The sequence below is a fragment of the Podarcis liolepis genome (assembly GCF_965112155.1).
Source record: "Podarcis liolepis genome assembly, chromosome: 9".
Classification (NCBI taxonomy): domain Eukaryota; kingdom Metazoa; phylum Chordata; class Lepidosauria; order Squamata; family Lacertidae; genus Podarcis; species Podarcis liolepis.
In genome coordinates, this window is record NC_139564.1 from 3,119,717 (window position 1) to 3,137,633 (window position 17,917).

Sequence of the window (17,917 nt, forward strand, 5' to 3'; positions counted from 1 at the left end):
AACAAAATTCATCTATACCTAGGTATTACCGAAATACTCCCCGTAACCCCCTCGTGAAGATCAAGCCTGTTGGAAGGATCAGGCTCACTCTCCATCTGCCATTCCCATGGTACCTGGAAGTCCAGACCCATGGTTACAAGTTACAAGAAAGAAGATTCCAACTAAACCTCTTTCTGGCACTAAGAGCAGTTCGACAGTGAAACAGTTTCCCTACACTGGTGTGGGCCCCAGTCATGCCCCCTGCCAAGTTCTGAAGAAATCAAGAGCAGTTCAAGGTGTTTGTTGCCCAATATTAGCTCTATATGAGAGTAAGGGTGCCTGAATATCCAAAGTTGTATTTGTGATTAGTCTGCTAGAAGGGGACACCAAACGTTGGGTGGCTCCCATTCTCATTGCCTGGCATGCAGGGTTGTCCTTCTGTGCCTTGTAAGGTATTGGCGGCGGAGATCAGAAGGGTCAATGGGGCATCAAACACACAGAGTAAGGAAACAAATATTGGTATGCATTGCAAATAAATACATTAAACAGAAAACAGGCTATGACTGGACCCTTCCATTCTTTATTTTTGTAGCCATCTATGTCTGATCTTGCAGAATAAGGTATTTTCAAGATGACTGTGAGGGTGATGCCAGTGAGTCCCATAATCTAGATGGCAGAGTGTGGATTGTGCATTAAAACATTGGGCTGGAAGTGATCTCTTGGTTTTGCTTTTGTGTAGAGATCATGAGATCCAGTTTCGTTCATCTTAAAGTGTCTTCTTAGAGCCAAGTATCATCTGGCACCTTCTTACAAATATACGGCATTTGTAGATGACATTCTAATGCCATCCAGCAACCACCAAAGCAATCAAAGATCATTGCAGTGCAGTCATGGTTCAATTCATCATGTGGCGAATATAAACTCCAGTACCTGAAAAGAAAAGAAACAGCAGCACTGACAAATCAAGATTGGATGTTTACTTCCTCACCCACTCCCCGTGCCTTCTACCATTAAAAAAATGTTCATCTCTTTCTCTCTTAACATCTACCCACAATTGTGATGGATTTTTCTCCCCATATTTTAGAATTCTAACCATGTAAAAGAAGAAGAAGGAGAAGAACTGTGGGTCAAGACTGTCTTTCTTCTTCTTATATGAAATAATTTCTCATAGGAAACTACAATAATAATAATAATAATAATGAGGTCTCCCTTTGGAAGGCTCTGTTACACACAAGAACTTGCATTCAATTTATTTAACAATTTTGGGCAGTATCCAATGCAGTACTTCTGCTATTGCCAGGATTTCCATTTCTGCAACAGAACTGGCCCTCTCTCCTCTCCATATGCACCCACATCCTCCTCAGATCTGCTCTGTATTGTTGTGGGTGTTGGAGAGAGGGTTTTGAAAGAGGGATCCTTACTCTCTCATAGCAGAGTTAGCACAGTAGTGATTTTTCTGAGCATATTAAAACCTTGTTAGATTTGCATCCGCCTTCATGCATCTCATCTCACCTCCATCACCCACCCCATGCATGAGGATACACTACACTACACAGAAACAAAAATAGCTAAATCTACAGGTGAAATACAAAATATAATCTATAACCACAAAGCCATTATGGAGTTGATTGATTGAAATGATATGCTATCTCTCACATATATCTTATCTAAATCTTACATGCTGGTTCTATGTTTAATCAATTATCCATAGTTGATAAAAATATCACGCTAGCCCCCGCTTATTGTCACTTCTAGTAAAGCCTTGCATTCTCCAGTGTCCATTGTATACTGAATCAAGTCCCACTACACAGATCTAAAATTCTGTTGTAAATGTATTCTATAAGTCCCTCATTTTTAGCTCTCCAGGAACCTTTTAAATTGTTGTTAATAATAATGGTTTAATAGGTTTTTTAAAAAACTCCCATGACATGTTTGGGTTGGATCTGACCTTTGATCAATTTTAAGATCACATATAGCATTGGTCCCTGATACGGAAGGGGGGGGGGATGTCTTCTTCACCTTCTTCTTCGCTACAATATATCCATTTATTTCCATCTGCCAAGCCCTTCCTCCGGGCGATGCCAGGTGACAGACTATGCAAACATGGACCATTGTCTTCTCAGGATGTGCTTATCTGCGCATATCTCCAGCTCTCTGCATATTCCCCCCTCCCTCCTCCATCCAGCTCTCTGCATATTCCCCCCTCCCTCCTCCATCCAGCTCTCTGCATATTCCCCCCTCCCTCCTCCATATGTTAATCTGTGTAACCCAACCTCTTAATGTATTCATGATGTAACTGGGATGTATTTTGCACTGTATTCTGGGATATGGAGGGAAATTTCAAAAGTTCATGTCACCCCTTTCTCGCTGTTCAATCTCGCCTTGAACCTGTTGCGCAATAAACTTGGATCTTCTGCAGTTTGCTCCTGCGTCCGGCTGAGCTCATTTTTCTTCCGCAGGGACCCACGGACTTAGTCCGATGAGCTGGGTGGCAGAGTAACCCCGCACCCAGATTTTTCCGTAACAGTCCCCAATTGGTGGACTCCATGACACCATTCACATAACAAAAACTGCTGCAGAGATATCAAAATGTTCAAAGGTACGGTGGCCCATGGTTTGGCTTTTGAAAAACAAGGGGTCTGCAGTACTTGGCTAACTGGGAACCACCGGCAAACAGGGTTTAAGTTCCCAGCAAGTATTATACAAGCCCACTGCCCATTTGTAAAGTTTATGTCAGTGTTTGAAAAAGAAAAGGTTCTGACTTCCTTTGACTCCTTCACCTGGTCCTCAGACCCTTGTTGGCACAAAAGAGTATCTTTGCAGAATTCTGCTTTTATTCTTAAAAAAAGTCTTCTCCAACAACGACCGAAATCTTTTATACACACCAAACTCAGCCAACTTTCTACCATCCAACCAATCCACATACAATCAATGACCACTCCATATGTACAGGCATATGTAGGTGAAAGGTTGCATGAGTCATGCAGGCCTTGCCGATTCATTGTAGGCCTCTGAATCATGCCGACTCAGTTCCTTTTGTATTAAAGAAACAGTGGCAAATTTTAGGCCATGACAGTTTACTCAGTACCTTTGCCAAAAAGGATTAGTGGTTGGTATTGGGCGCATCAATGGAGATGAATGTCGTTGGATTTTATTCCAGGAGAACTTGTAAAATTTAAAGCAGCCTTCTGTTAATCCAGTCTTGGTAATAAATGCCAGTCCAGTTCACTGTTCTAATACCAAGCAGTGGATGTGTGGGAATTTACTCTGACCTTGTACATCCATCAACACAGCTTGAAAAGAATTGTTAGATACTTAAAGGGAACCATGAACTGTCCTAAACTGCCAGCTGACAGCAAAAACTATTAGGAATCTGCCAGGGCTTCTTCAGTTGTGATTCCAGCTTTGCAGGGGTTGGAATAGAATCATAGAATCATAGAGTTGGAAGAGACCACAAGGGTCATCGAGTCCAACCCCCTGCCAAGCAGGAAACACCATCAGAGCACTCCTGACATATGGTTGTCAAGCCTCTGCTTAAAGACCTCCAAAGTAGGAGACTCCACCACACTCCTTGGCAGCAAATTCCACTGTCAAACAGCTCTTACTGTCAGGAAGTTCTTCCTAATGTTTAGGTGGAATCTTCTTTCTTGACCTTTGGATCCATTGCTCCGTGTCTGCTTCTCTGGAGCAGCAGAAAACAACCTTTCTCCCTCCTCTATGTGACATCCTTTTATATATTTGAACATGGCTATCATATCACCCCTTAACCTCCTCTTCTCCAGGCTAAACATGCCCAGCTCCCTTAGCCGTCCAATAGATGACCATTGGTGTCTCATCCAACTCCAAATTTCTATGTGTCTGTGATTATATACAAGAGAGTGAGATTCATCTACCATATCTTACACACTTACTTCATCTGCACTTATTATTTTAGGTTTGAAATTGCTGGTTATTCAGATTGTCTAGCAGATAACTGTAGAAATACTTTCCTAAAGAGAGGGTAGCTCAGCTTTAGGTTCTTGTTAGTCCTTTTGAAGCTGAGCTAATCAGCACAAACCATTTATAAGGATTCCTTCACCCTCTTCCGAATCACCGCATTCATTAGGTTAGAGAAGCAGAAAGAGTAGCCTTCCTGCATCTCCAAACTAGTGAGAAGCAGCAGTCACTCACCTGGACAGTGATGTGAGGAGTACATATGTAGGTCTTTGGTAGTAGAGAAAATTACATGACAAAATATATTTGGAGAGGGAAAGGATCAATTATGTAAACAGAATCTGCAGGTTTTGGGAATTTATGCCATTAACAAATGTTGCTTCAAAAACTTACTGGAATTCAGGTACTTTCCCTGATAGCCATTTCCAATGCTCTTCCTTGTCTTTAAAGAGTCCAGTCCAAAAAAACTTTCTACGACTTTTTACTTCATGGTTTATAAAATACTAGAGTAGGAGTGGAGAGAAAGAAAAAAACAGAAAATCATCGCTATGAATGAGGAGCCTTCCCCAGACAATGTCCCTTTCTCTGGGAGACTATAGTCCTTTGCAGACATTGAACAGGCATAAAACAAACACATTTCAAAAGGAGCATGTGTCACCACTGAAGGTCCAATCCATATTTTTGAGTGGAAGCAGTGATCAAAATTATACATAATATTCCAAGTATGGTATATGCACTATTGTCCCCCTGATCCAAATTATGATGATGATGATGGTGGATGATGGAATCAATGAAGTATCCCAAAGAGGAAATATTGTAGTGAAGGGGAACTTCACCTGCCCTCACCGAGACTGGCTACATATGTGTTTCAGTCATGACACAGAGTTAAAATTTCCAGATACTATAAACGACTTTGCCATAGAACAGTTGGACATTGACCTCTATAGCAAATACTTCAGTTTCTGTATCCATGCTTGTTTGTTGGTTCCAGAGCTATTGGAATCAGTCTGGTTGTGGTATGCTTGATGGGTTGATGATGGGGTCTCACCCATGTCTGTGCCCTACAGCACCCTAGTAGCCTCTTCCTGGGCTAAGGGGCTGGGAGAGGGATATACCTTGCAAGCTCCTCTAGAGTCATCTCCATGATACTCTCATGCCAGAGGGCTAAGGTGGTGAGGGAAGCCTTTTTTCTGAGCACTCAGTACATCTCAAAGAGCAGAGGAAGAATCTACAAGATTTCCCTCAAGTATCTACTCCTCCTCCTTCAAGACCTCCTTCCTGACTACCAGCTTCATTCTATTAGAGTTCAGCAGCACCAAGAAACCTTAGTTAGCCCCAGATGGTAGCAGCTGGTCCCTGCCCCACCCTCCTCTTGGCTTGACTGATGGAGTTGCTGTCTTGGCTGCATATAGGTGTATTGGAACTTCTTAATTGGATAGTGATGATAGGATCCCTTTGCCTCAAGGAGATCCCCTACCTTTTTCAATACTTGGCTTTGATGCTCACCTGTTCTTCCACTGTTTCTATAGAAATGAGCTTGGCGCCTTCCCTCTCACACCTTTCTTGTGAATCGATCCATGAGCGTAGCTCACCAGAAAACAGATAGAACGAATTTGAAAATATAACCCAGCCATCTTTCAAGTTTCTAGTAAGGATGTCTTTTAGTCAAGCCAGAGGAAGAAGAGAAAAAGAAAAAGAATTTAAGAGGAACAAACTTGTATTTCTGTGCAGATTTCAATTATATTTGTTAAGTTCATTTCTGTGGCCACATGATAACATATATTCATCTAGGAAGTTCAAAAAGATTAAAATAAGAGCAACATTAACTCTTCAACCACTTCATGATGCTGCAGGAAATACCCGGGGGGGGGGCATAGCTGGAACAGGGAGCACAGTGAAGAACCTTTTATTTGAGGGAATAGACAAAAGATGCAAGTCCCCTCACAGGCCTTATCTGAACCCCAGGGGCCTCACCCACTTGTTTCCACCTGGATACTCAGGGCAGCATCAGGGCAGACTTGAAGGTTGGGAAGGGGGAATAGCTGTGGTTTATCAAAATTCTCTTTCTCTCTCTAGGCTAACTGTCCAGTTGCGGAGGTGGGGAGAGGAATCTAGAGTGTGTATTCCTGACATCCTTTTTATATTGACATTAGAAATATTGTTGTTGGAAATAAGGAAAGACAAAGAGATCATAGGAATAACATTGGGAAAAGTGGTTTTTAAGATCAGGGCTTTTGTGGATGATATTTCGTTAAGAACAGAAGAACCATGAGCAAGTATCGCTGAAGCAATAAATATAATATATGACTTTGGCAAGGTGTGTGGCTTTAAAATGAATACGGAAAAGACAAAACTTAGGTAAAAAATATGCAAGAACAAGAGCAAAAAGAACTTCAGGAAAAGGTTCGCTTACAGATTGTTAAGAAAGCAAAATATTTCGTTATAGATCTAACTATGAAGAATATTAATCTGTACAAAAATAATTACGAGAAAGTTTGGAAAGGAATAAGGAAAGGTTTTGAAACCTGGAGTAGATTAATGTTATTAATATGGGGAAGAGTCTCCATAATTAAAATGAATGTCCTGCCGAAAATGAAATATTTATTCCAAACAATACCAATTATAAATAAAGAGAATTGCTTTGAAGAATGGAGGAAAGATATAATGAGATTCGTATGGCAAGGAAAAAAACCGCGGATAAAATATAAATTATTGACAGAAAGAAAGGAAAGGGGAGGATTAGCATTGCCAAATCTAAAATGATATTATGAAGCAGAATGTTTAATATGGGTAAGACATTGGATTAGATTGGAAAAATTTAATATATTGGATCTTGAAAGCTTTAATAATAGACACAGATGGCATGTGTATTATGAGAAAGTAAAATGCAATAAAGAATTCACAAGTCATGTATTAAGAGGTGCATTATATAAAGTTTGGAACAAATATAAATTATATTTGGAACCACAGACACCTTGGTGGATATCACCGCTGGAGGCATATGCTATCAAAAAACTGAATATGGGGGCAAATTGGCCAACATGTAGACAATTATTGGAAGATGAACAAGGGAAACTCAGATTAAAATCCTATGAAGAGATACTGCAATATGAAGTTGACAGATGGCTTTATATACAACTTAGAAATATATTCAACTCGGATCAAAAGAAAGGATTTGCAAAAGAGGATTTGAAATTTAACGTCACAGTGATACAGAATAACAAGAAATTGTTATCCAAAACATATAATCTTTCATTGGACTGGGAATTGATGGAAGAAGAAGTGAAAGAAACGATGATTAAATGTTCTCAGGATCTCGGACATACTATTTATCCAGAGCAATGGGAGAAACTCTGGCAAGAGGATATATGATTTACTGCCTCATATACAATTAAAGAAAATTTTGTAAAGATGTTCTATAGGTGGTACTTAAGGCCAGTTAAGTTGGCAAAGATATACTGTATTTTTCGCTCTATAAGACATACTTTTCCTCTCCTAAAAAGTAAGGGGAAATGTGTGTGCATCTTATGGAGTGAATGCAGGTGGGAGGCTCTGTAAGCACTACATTTAAAGAGCCGCGTGGAGCATTTGTGTGGCTCTTGGGGGCTTTTCCCCGATGAAGGAGAAGGTCTGCCTTTCTCCTCCTTGGGGAAAAGTCCACAAGAGCCGCATATATGCTCCGTGCGCTCTTTAAAGGGAGTGTGGCTCTTGGGGGAGCCTTAGCCGCACGCAGCCTCTCCCGGGCAGAGGATGAAGGCTCCCCTTGCCTGGGAGAGGCTGTGTGCTGCTAAAGAAGAAGCCAGGACAGAGAGTGGGATCCATCCCACTGGCTGTCTTGGCTTATGCCTCTCCTGGCCTGACAATGGCATACAGTTCACATCAACCTAGTTCCCGAAGTGCACGACCAACAACCTAATCCAGCATGTCACAGCAGCAGCGTTCCACACATCAGTGAATGGATGGGCTTAGAAAATGGTGAGGACCACCATGGAATCCCTCACTGGGGGACTGGAACAAGTGCCTAGTGGATTTTCTGCTGCAGCAGCACATCAAACCCTGCATTGCCACAGGTCGAAGCCCAGCACAGCTCCTCATGAACCGGAAGCTGGCATTACTCCTGGATTGTTTGCACCCTAATCTGGCATCTGATCGACCTGTTGGCTGGGAGGCTCCAGCAGCCCCCAGGTGCTTCACCCCTGATGACCCTGTCTACATCCAGAACTATGGGGATTGTCCTGCCTTGCTCTCCACCGCTGTTACCAGGGCACTGGGCCAGGCTCCTACAAGGCTGCCACACCAGATGCTCAGGTCCACTGCCAGCATGTGGACCAAACACCCCACCGTCTGGCTGATGCCCCAGCTCCAGTCACTGCTCCGACACCCAAGAACAGGGACAAGGTGAACGATCAGCCTGGCTCACAGACTGATGCACCCGATGAGAACCCTGCGGCCCAGGGTAGGGCTGAGGAATGGGGCCCCAACACTGCACCACCAGACAGTGCAGAGTCAATGACATCAGTGACACCCACGACACCAGCTGCAGCTTCATGGGCACCCCCAAGGTCCCAAGGCAACGAGCTTCACCACTCCCAGAGGGTGAGGCACTGCCCTCACCACTTTGATGACTAGGTGGGTTGACGGGGATGCGGTTTTGTGCCTAAGAGGGAGGGGTGTTATGTATTCAGTGGTCTGTGTTTGCCTGAGCTTGAGTCTGCACTAAGGATTCTGAGCCCCTGGGTTCTGATTTGATACATGATATCCAATCACAGATATGACTCTCAGCTTGGGAGTTTAGACAGCCAATCATCTTGAGAGTGGGAGTGATCCAGGACTTCAGAAATGTATATAAGCATTTGCTTTGCCCCTGTTGTCCAGTTCTGTTAGTTCAATAAAGGTTCTTGATGTTATCACTGGGTCCTGCTTGGTGGGAACCCACCTAAAATTCATTACCTATTTAGGAAGTGTTTCCAGTGAAGGAGAGCCCACCTTAGAGACCTGTGCAGATAAATGGAGGACCCTATCCTGACATAGCTTTGTGGTCTGGGTACTTGCTGTGGCGACAGATCAGGCCCGTGGTAGAGAGAGGGTTGCTATGGTCCACAGGTATTCTAACCCACATGCCATTGAGCCAATTCACTATGTGAGTGGCCCTGAGGACCTCTTTCTGATGATGGGCTTGTGAAACAAAGAGAGATTTTGCTGTTGCACCAATCAACCCCACTGCCCAAGTTGGTGGAAGTTGCCTCGGGATTGCTATTCAAGAATCTCTCTCCCATGGGTGAATATAATAAAGGACAGGTCTTTTTTTTTTAAAAAAAAAATGATATTTATTGAGAATTTTAAGGTTACAAAGAAATAAGAAGGAAAAACCAAGAGAGAGAGAAAAGGAAAGAAAAAAGTAGATAAAAGTAACAATTAAACAATACAAATCAATAAAAACCAGTCAAAAACAAAAAACAAAACACACAATACATCAAAAGCAAAAAACAAAAAATAAACAAAACAATTAAAAACAAATCCAATATTCCCAGATCCTTAACTGTCATTACCTTATTTCATCGACCTCCTCGCACCTCCCTTTTTTGTATTCTAGTTATTAATTATCTCAGCAAATCCTTTCCATCTTTCACAATATTCTGTCATTAAATGACCTTAATCTATTTTAACCTTATCTTACCATAAAAAGTCCTAAAACTTAAAACTTAAATCTTATTTATACCAAATTCTCTTAACCATTACATATTCTTACATAATTCTTTTTAACATTTCTGCTAAAGCCCAATAATTTCATTCCAACATTTTTCTAATACTCATTAATTTTACAATACTTTTCTAAATGAATTTTTAAAACTTTCTTCCAATCTTCATCCATCGTCTCTTCTTCCTGGTCTCGGGCTTTGTCAGTCCTTTCTATCCCATCCATCTAGTCCATAAACCTGGTGACCTTATGTCCGAGGCTCTTAAGTCTCTTCCATGTCCCTTCCGCAGGTCTTCTTCATATTTATACCTGTACTTTACTTTGTCTTCTGCTCCTTTCACTCGGGGAGACTCCAGCTTGACAATATTTTTGTCCCTTCTCGACAAGTCAGCCTCTTTTCCATAGTCAACACCGAAATCCACGTGGTATTTGAAGGCATGTTTCAAGGCCCCCCAGCCCAAAGCCAGACTTGAAAAATCAAAACATCCCTGCATAGGGGGGTCCATCCAGCCCCCCATCTCCAAGCCAAACAGAACTCCATCTCTCCAAATCTGACTTTTTCCAGGTTCATTCGTCAAATCCAACAACTCATGTTCCTGCTGGGCCACAGCTCCCTCCATCTCTGCCACCCGGGGTCCAGCAACAGCCTCCTCCTTCATCTCATCTGTCAAAGCACATTCCTGGATTAATTCCTGAGTGGGTTCTATATAGGTACCCACTGTCTGTCCAAAATTTCCGATCACAACAGTCAGGAAATCCATCTTCTCATGTAACTGTTCCAATAAAGCACTTGTCTTGCAAAAGGCAAGCACCAGAGCCTCCGAGTACATTCTTGTTCAAGGTCAAAGTCTGGTCCCACGATCTTAATCTATTACAGCTGCAAAGCTCCCCAGTTCAGTTTTAATAACAGTTTCACAAGCTCCCTTTAGGGGAAACAATTTCTTTTTGTATCCATTCTTTTTTTTTTTTAAAGCATATCTAGCAACAAAGTTTTCCTTTTTCGGATATTTTGTCAATGCGAAGGGGAACAATGGAATCAATATGTTTCTCTTCTTTTAACTATCTGTCAAAAACGTTTGTCCATAGTCAATGAACTTCCCCAGAACGTCTGTCCAGACACCCCGCTCCCAGGTTCAAGACGGTGGAAAATTGCCTTTCTTTATTCTCTCTTCTGCAGGTTTAAACAGTCTAAAAAAGGTTCCCCCCCTCTTCTCCTGCTTCCAAGAGGGGTTCAGTAATTTTAAATGATGAAATTTTGGTCCTTTACAGATGACTTTCTAAACTCTAGCTTGCCGTGTCTTTGCTTCAATCTATCTACAAAAAGCGGAAGGTGGACTTCCTGTTTAGACCTTCCCGCTTCAGTGCCAAATTAAAAAATTTCTTAATCCAATTTTCCGTTCTACTCACGGGCAGTTGTTTAAAATCCAATTGTCCACAGGAAAAAGTCAGCGCTCTCCGGCAACAGCAATGCGGCTTCACTCCATGAAAGAAGCAGTCGATTCAAAGCACCGCGCCACTCACCCCACGTCACTCCGGATCCCCGAAAACCGTGTTTCCTCGTGAGTAGGGGGGCGCAAAGGTGCCAGCCGAATCCCACGTCCACAGGCTTCTCCTGCCTGTGGTTTTTGATGGGTCTCCGCCTCGCCGTGGCGTTCCAGACCCTGTTTTCCACGGAGCGGATTCCTCCCGATCGGAGGTATTCCGCCATTGCCAGAGGCGCCAACCCGAAAGTCCTAAAGGACGGGTCTTTTAGCTGACCTGTTTTGATTGTCTCTTCTATAGCAAAGAATGGCAGTCTTTTCTTTCCTCACCATAGAAGCTAAATCAATTCAGCAGATCAGGAGAGCTGAACTGAATATCTCTGATGTTTCCCTAGGGTGGCTGGGTGCAAAGGAGGGCAGCACTCTGCTCTGGCTCTAAGAGTCAGAATCAGGGCAGGATCCCACTGCACTACATCATAGGGTAGCTTACCAATTTCCTTTTGCAGTTGATCATTTCTGTTTTCAAGATACCGCATTTTATCTGATATGTTTTGAGCTGCAGCGAGTATTTGTAAGTCTAAAAGATATGAAACAGTTTAAAACAGGAGTATCTGAAATAACAATCAGCAAATATTAAGAAACCATTTCCAAACATTTTAAAACACTCTAGCGTGAAACACGAAGCAGACATCCAGGATGGGGTTCTTATGAATATGAGGACAGACTTGATTCTCTGTGGCTGAGATCACCAATGGAAAGCCTCAGAAGAATCCTGTAGCTGGATCAGACCAAAGACCCATGCAATCCACTCTCCTATTCGAAATTAAAACTGGCTCATGAAGTATCTCTAATGTTCCCTTCCTTTGTTCTCCTTTTCTGCTGGGAATCACAAGGTCACAAAACAATTCCCGCCTTGAGTCCCACAGTAAAGCCAAGTATACACAGAATATTTTGCAGTTTTCAATTATGCTTTCTGAGATCTAAGAAAATAGAGGTGGACAAACTCTTTTATTAGTGAATATAGAGTTGCATTCCACATAGAGCTAAGTGGGTCATTATGTCAGTGCAAGGATTTCTCCTTGTGCAATGCAATCTTCAGCCCCTTTCCCTCTTTCCCCCATGTGTTCTGAAGTTTCCCCCACCCTGGAGAGCAGCTTTGGTGATGGCATGCAGGGAGAAGTGGGGCCAAAGTTCCCTTGTGCTAGTGCTAAAATCTTGCAGTAGCACAAACACTGTGAGTTACAGTGTGACGGGGGAGGACAGCATTTCTGGTGGGGGGATGTGAGAATCACAACCGTCTACTTTTCTTCCTGCTGAGAAATGAAAAAGTGATGAGTTTCATTGAATATATGTCTTGCTCACACAATATAAATCCCAAATTGAACTACAGGAATTGAAGTCTGTATAAATTAAACATGTTCTAGCAAAAGTGAGGATGTGGAAATAAAATGCTTACCATCCTTGTCCTCATAGAATTTATCAGTCCCAACAACAAAGTTTCGAATCATGGTCATTGCCATTTGAATCTCCTCTCTCTTTTTCATTTCCTTCTGATCTAAGCAGGAGGTAGGTAGAAAAGAAATGAAGAAATTGTGTTCTAACTTAGTAGTCTGATGAGCTGGGGGAGGGGATACTTGGTTTCAAACTGCTTTTAATATTTTTAATATTTTCTGCTCCCAGCCCTTATATTGAGGTTTCCAATGCCTTGATTGTGGCTGCCCTGGTGCTCTGAAATCCTGTTTCCATTTGACCTGTTCCTTCTGTCATCAGATGGTTGGCCTTCCTTTGAAAGCTTTAGATTTTTGGTTGCCTAGATAGACCTGTCCTCTTTGTCCTACAGAGTGGGATCTGCCAAGCTGCCTCATGCCGTCGTATGCTTATAGTATGTAAATTCTTTTTTTTTTTTAATTTCTTTTTATTAAGTTTCATATACATAACCAAAGAGGGGGAAAAAACACCAAATCAACCATTACAAAAAATAGAAATAAATGAAAAAAAATAAGTAAAAGATAAGTAAATAAATAAGTAAATAGGTTGCAAATGTCCAAATATAGCATAATAATCTTATCCGTTTCCATTCCAATTATTCTTCTTCACATTTGTTTCTTTATAACTTTAAAAACTTAGATCCCTCTTCTTCCCCCTCCTGACCTCCATCCCTCCCGCTTTCAGGCTTCTTAATATCCATAATTAATTTCTCCTGCAGCTTATACTTGTTACTGATTTACACATCGTAAGATTTATACCAAACCTGCTATAGACTTTAAGTTTCTATGGTTCCCTTCAATGTAAGTCATAAATTTGTTCCAGTCGTTCATAAACTTTGCATTCTTTTGGTTTCTAATTTTTTGTGTCATTTTTGCTAAATTAACAAATTCAAATAGTTTTGTTTGCCATTCTCTAATTGATGGGGTATTTTGATTCTTCCAGTTTTGGGCAATTAACAATCTGGCAGCGGCCATGGCATACTGAAATAGTACTTTATCCTCTTTTTTGATTTCATCCCCGACTATTCCTAGTAGGAATGCTTCCGGTCTTTTAGGGAATGTATATTTAAATATTTTTTTTAACTCGTTATAGATAAGTTCCCAATGTCTCTTCATTTCGTCACATGTCCACCACATGTGGAAAAAATTGCCCTCTTTGATCTTACACTTCCAGCAGTTCTTATTTCCTGTTTTGTACATTTTCCCCAACTTTGCTGGAGTGATGTACCACCTATACATCATCTTTTCTAAATTTTCCCTGAGTGTTACACATGCCGTGAACTTCATTCTACTAGTCCATAATTTCAACCATTTATCGTATTCTATATTATAACCCAGGTCCATTGCCCATCTTGTCATTACCCCCTTTATTTCTTCATCCTTGGTGTCCCATTCTAATAATATATTGTACATTTTAGATAATAGTTTATATTTGCCTTCAATTATCTCTATCTGGAACTTAGATTTTTTTTCATTCATCCCTATTTTTTTATCAGCTGTCCATATCGCATTTATTTGATGGAATTGTAACCAGCCAGATAATTTATCTTTCAGCTCCTCATACGTTTTCATCTTCCATCCGGTTTCTGATCTTGTCAATAGGTCTTCATATGTTAACCTTTCTCCCTCCATATTAACCTTTTTTATTATTAGTATATCCATTGGGGATAACCACCAAGGTGTTTTCCATTCTAAAAGTTTTTTATTCCTCTCCCACACTTCATAGAGGGGCCCCCTGATAATATGATTTGAAAATCCTCTATGCACCTTTTCTTTATTTTGCCATAGATAAGAGTGCCAGCCGAACCTATTATTGAACCCCTCCAGGTCCAGCAAGTCAGTATTTTCCAAGGTAATCCAATCCCTGATCCAGCAAAGGCTGGCGGCTTCATAATAAAGTTTCAAATTTGGTACCGAGAAACCCCCTCTCTCTTTCCTGTCTGTAAGGATTTTAAAGCTAATTCTTGGCCTTTTACCTTGCCATATAAATTTCGAAAGTGTTCTTTGCCACTCCTTGAATATTTTGGAACCTCTAATTACTGGGATGTTTTGGAACAAAAATAACATTCTCGGAAGTAAGTTCATTTTTATCGCTGCCATTCTTCCTCTCCACGAAAGTTTCACTCTGTTCCATATTTCTAGGTCTTTCTTAATCTCCTTCCATGTTGTAAAATAATTATCCTGAATTAAATTTATATTTTTTGTAGTTAGCCAAATTCCCAGATATCTTACTTTTTTGCCACTTTAATTCCATACTGCCTTTCCAATTTTTCACTTTCCTCCTTTCCCACATTCTTGGTCAGCATTTTTGTCTTTAATTTATTTAATTTAAAACCGGATAATTTGCCGAATTCCTCTAGCATCTCCAAAGCTATACCAACGCTTCTTTGCGGGTTTTCCAGGGATAGCATTAGGTCATCTGCATACGCTTTTAGTTTAAATTCTTTCGTTCCTATTTTAATCCCTCGGATCTCTGGTGTTACTCTTATTTTATTTATGATTACCTCTAGTGCCATGATAAATAAAAGCGGTGACAGGGGGCATCCCTGTCTTGTTCCTTTTTCAATCTTACAGGAGTTTGTTAGGTTATTATTTATAATCAATTTTGCAGATTGATTCGAGTATATTGCTTTTATTCCATCCATGAACTCACCCTCTAACCCTGCTTTCTCCATACTTTTCAATAGAAACCTCCAAGACACGTTATCAAATGTCTTTTCGGCATCTATAAAAATTAGCACCGCGGGTATTTCGTTCTTACACTCCAAATATTCAATAATGTTTACCGTATGCCTTATATTATCTTTCAAAAACCTGTTTGGAAGAAATCCTGCCTGATCTTTGTGTATTATATTTATTAAACATTTTTTAAGCCTACTTGCCATCACCTCCGCAAAAATTTTGTAATTATTATTTAAGAGTGATATAGGTCTATAGTTCTTAGTGTTCAATTTATCCGTGTCTGGTTTAGGAATCATTGTGATGTGGGCCTCTTTCCATGTCTCTGGTACCCTTCCTCCTCTTAGGATGTTATTCATGATGTCACATAGCACTGGCGTTAGTTGGTTTTCTAATACTTTGTAATATTTGGCTGACAATCCATCCGGTCCTGGGGCTTTTCCTATTTTCATCTTCCTTATTGCACCCTGGATCTCCTCTATTCTTATAGGATTATTTAACTGAGTTCTTTCCTCCTCTGTTATGTTTCTCCCGCTGTAGTCTTCTAAATATTTTTCTATTTGGGTTATTTCTTCCTTCTCTTTTTTGTACAGCTTCTCATAAAATTTGAGGAAATTTTCCTTTATTTCTTTTGGGTCTTCTATTAACTGCTCCTCTATTTTTATTTTATTTATCACATTTTGTTTTTGTCTTTTACGCAGTTGCCAAGCTAATAGTTTGCCCGTTTTGTTAGCTGATTCAAAATATTTCTGTTTCATTAATTTGATTTTCCATTCAATTTCCTGGTTTGTCAACATTGAGTATTGAGATTGCAACATTTTTATTATTTGTATATTTTGTTCATCTTTTGGGTTTCTTATTAATTTTTTCTCACACTCTCCTATCTGTGTTAGAATTTCTTCTTTCTTTTGTTCTCTTACCTTCCTCCTATAACTGTTTTGTTGGATAAAGAACCCTCTTAACACCGCCTTACTGGCATCCCAGACTATATCTATACCTGTTTCTGTGTTAAGGTTCAAATCAAAATAATCTTTTAAAGTGGATTTAGCTTTTTCAACCACTTCATCATTTTCCAGCAGGTATTCATTCAGTCTCCACCTAAACCCACCTTGTGACTTGCCTTTTATTACCAAGACCATCGCATTGTGATCTGAGAATGTTCTAGGTTGAATTTCACATTTTATAGTTCTCAATGAGAGCTCCCTTGAGACCCAGATTTGATCAATTCTGCCCCAACTCTTACGTGGCTCTGAGAAAAAGGTGAATTGTTTCTCTAAAGCATGTTTGTGTCTCCAGATATCTATTAAATCTAAGCATTCTTCCAATTTATTAAATGATCTTGGTAGTTTCCCTTGATTATTTTTTTCCCTTTCTGATTGTCTATCTAATTCTGGTTTCATTACCTCGTTAAAATCTCCTAATAATATCATCTTGTTACATTCTAACTCTAATAGAGTTTGTTCTAATTTTTTAAAGAATTCCAATTTATTCAGATTCGGAGCATATATATTTATCACATTGAGTTTTTCTCCCTGGAAGTTAATTTGTACTCCCAGGATCCTTCCTTCCTCATCTTTGTAAATCAGTTTAGGTTCCCATTTTTCTTTCACGTATATCACTACCCCTCTTTTCTTTTCAGTTATGCAGTTCGTAAATTCAACCCCTAATTTGTTTTGAGCCAGAATATGTTTATGTTTTTTAGTTACGTGTGTCTCCTGTAAACAGATTAGATCTAAGTTTTTTCTTTTCAACACATTTACTATTTTATTCCTTTTGGTTTTTTCATTCAGACCATTCACATTCCACGACAAAACTTTCAGGTTCATAATGTTGACTACTTTTTCGTTTATCAGCAACTAATATTTTAGATTTGAGTGGTTTTGTTTTCTCCGTTCCCTTCCCCTTCTTCTTCGTCCTCCTCCTCTACTATCTCCTCCTCTTCTTCTTCATCTACCTCTCCTTCTCTAACTTTGTCTTCTTTCTTTTCCCCTAAATCATTTTTCTTTCTTTTCTCTTCTGGACCCTCATTCCTCTCTTCTACTTTTCCTAGTTCTTTCTCATATCTACGCAAAAATTTCTTCATTTCTTGCATCTCTGCAATCCTAAATCTTTTGTCTTTATAAAAAAAGGAGATCCCTTCTGGGAACTCCCACCTATATTGTATATTATTCTTTTTTAAGGCACTCGCCAACTGTTTGTACCCTTCCCTTTTGCGCAGAAATCTGGTTGGAATTTCTTTAAAGATGATAATTGGTTTACCATCAATGATTAATCTTTTTTGATAACTTGTTTTTAATATCATGTTTTTCATCTCTATCGAGTTAAAGATGACTAGACAGTCTCCTGTCACTTTCTTTATTCTGAATTGTTTGGTCTTTGTTTTAATTCTAAAAGCATTTTCAACCGTATATGCGACTTCTTCTTCCTTCAATCCTAGCCATCTCGCGATTTCCATTATCATTTTTCCTTTAATATTTTCATTTATTTCTTCTCCTACTCCTCTAAACTTCAAATTTAACTGTTTTTGATTCATTTCAATCGTTGCTAAATTATCCAAAACTTGGTCTTGATTTCTGTTCAGTTCTCCTATCTCGTCTTTTATCCTTTCTGTCTCCTTTCTATGTTCTTTCATTTCTTTCTGCATTCTTTTATTTGTTTCT

The 17,917-nt window shown here is 40.0% G+C and overlaps 1 protein-coding gene and 1 long non-coding RNA gene across 4 annotated transcripts in view; one reads left to right on the forward strand and one right to left on the reverse strand.

Annotated features, from left to right (window-relative positions):
• LOC310685874 (uncharacterized protein) overlaps nucleotides 1–17,917 on the reverse strand; it is a 92,216-nt gene that overhangs the window by 54,986 nt on the left and 19,313 nt on the right. Inside the window, exon 1 of one of the 3 annotated variants that reach the window (XM_083458941.1) lies at nucleotides 19–154. The exons of the other annotated variants lie outside the window; for them this stretch is intronic. The gene's annotated coding sequence lies outside the window, so the exon portion shown is untranslated. Of the gene's footprint in view, nucleotides 1–18; nucleotides 155–17,917 lie in introns of those variants that run through there. 3 annotated transcript variants of the gene reach the window in all.
• LOC310686063 lies at nucleotides 8,024–12,646 on the forward strand. The gene is made up of 2 exons (XR_014515694.1): nucleotides 8,024–8,508; nucleotides 11,762–12,646. It is a non-coding gene; the product is annotated as an uncharacterized lncRNA (long non-coding RNA).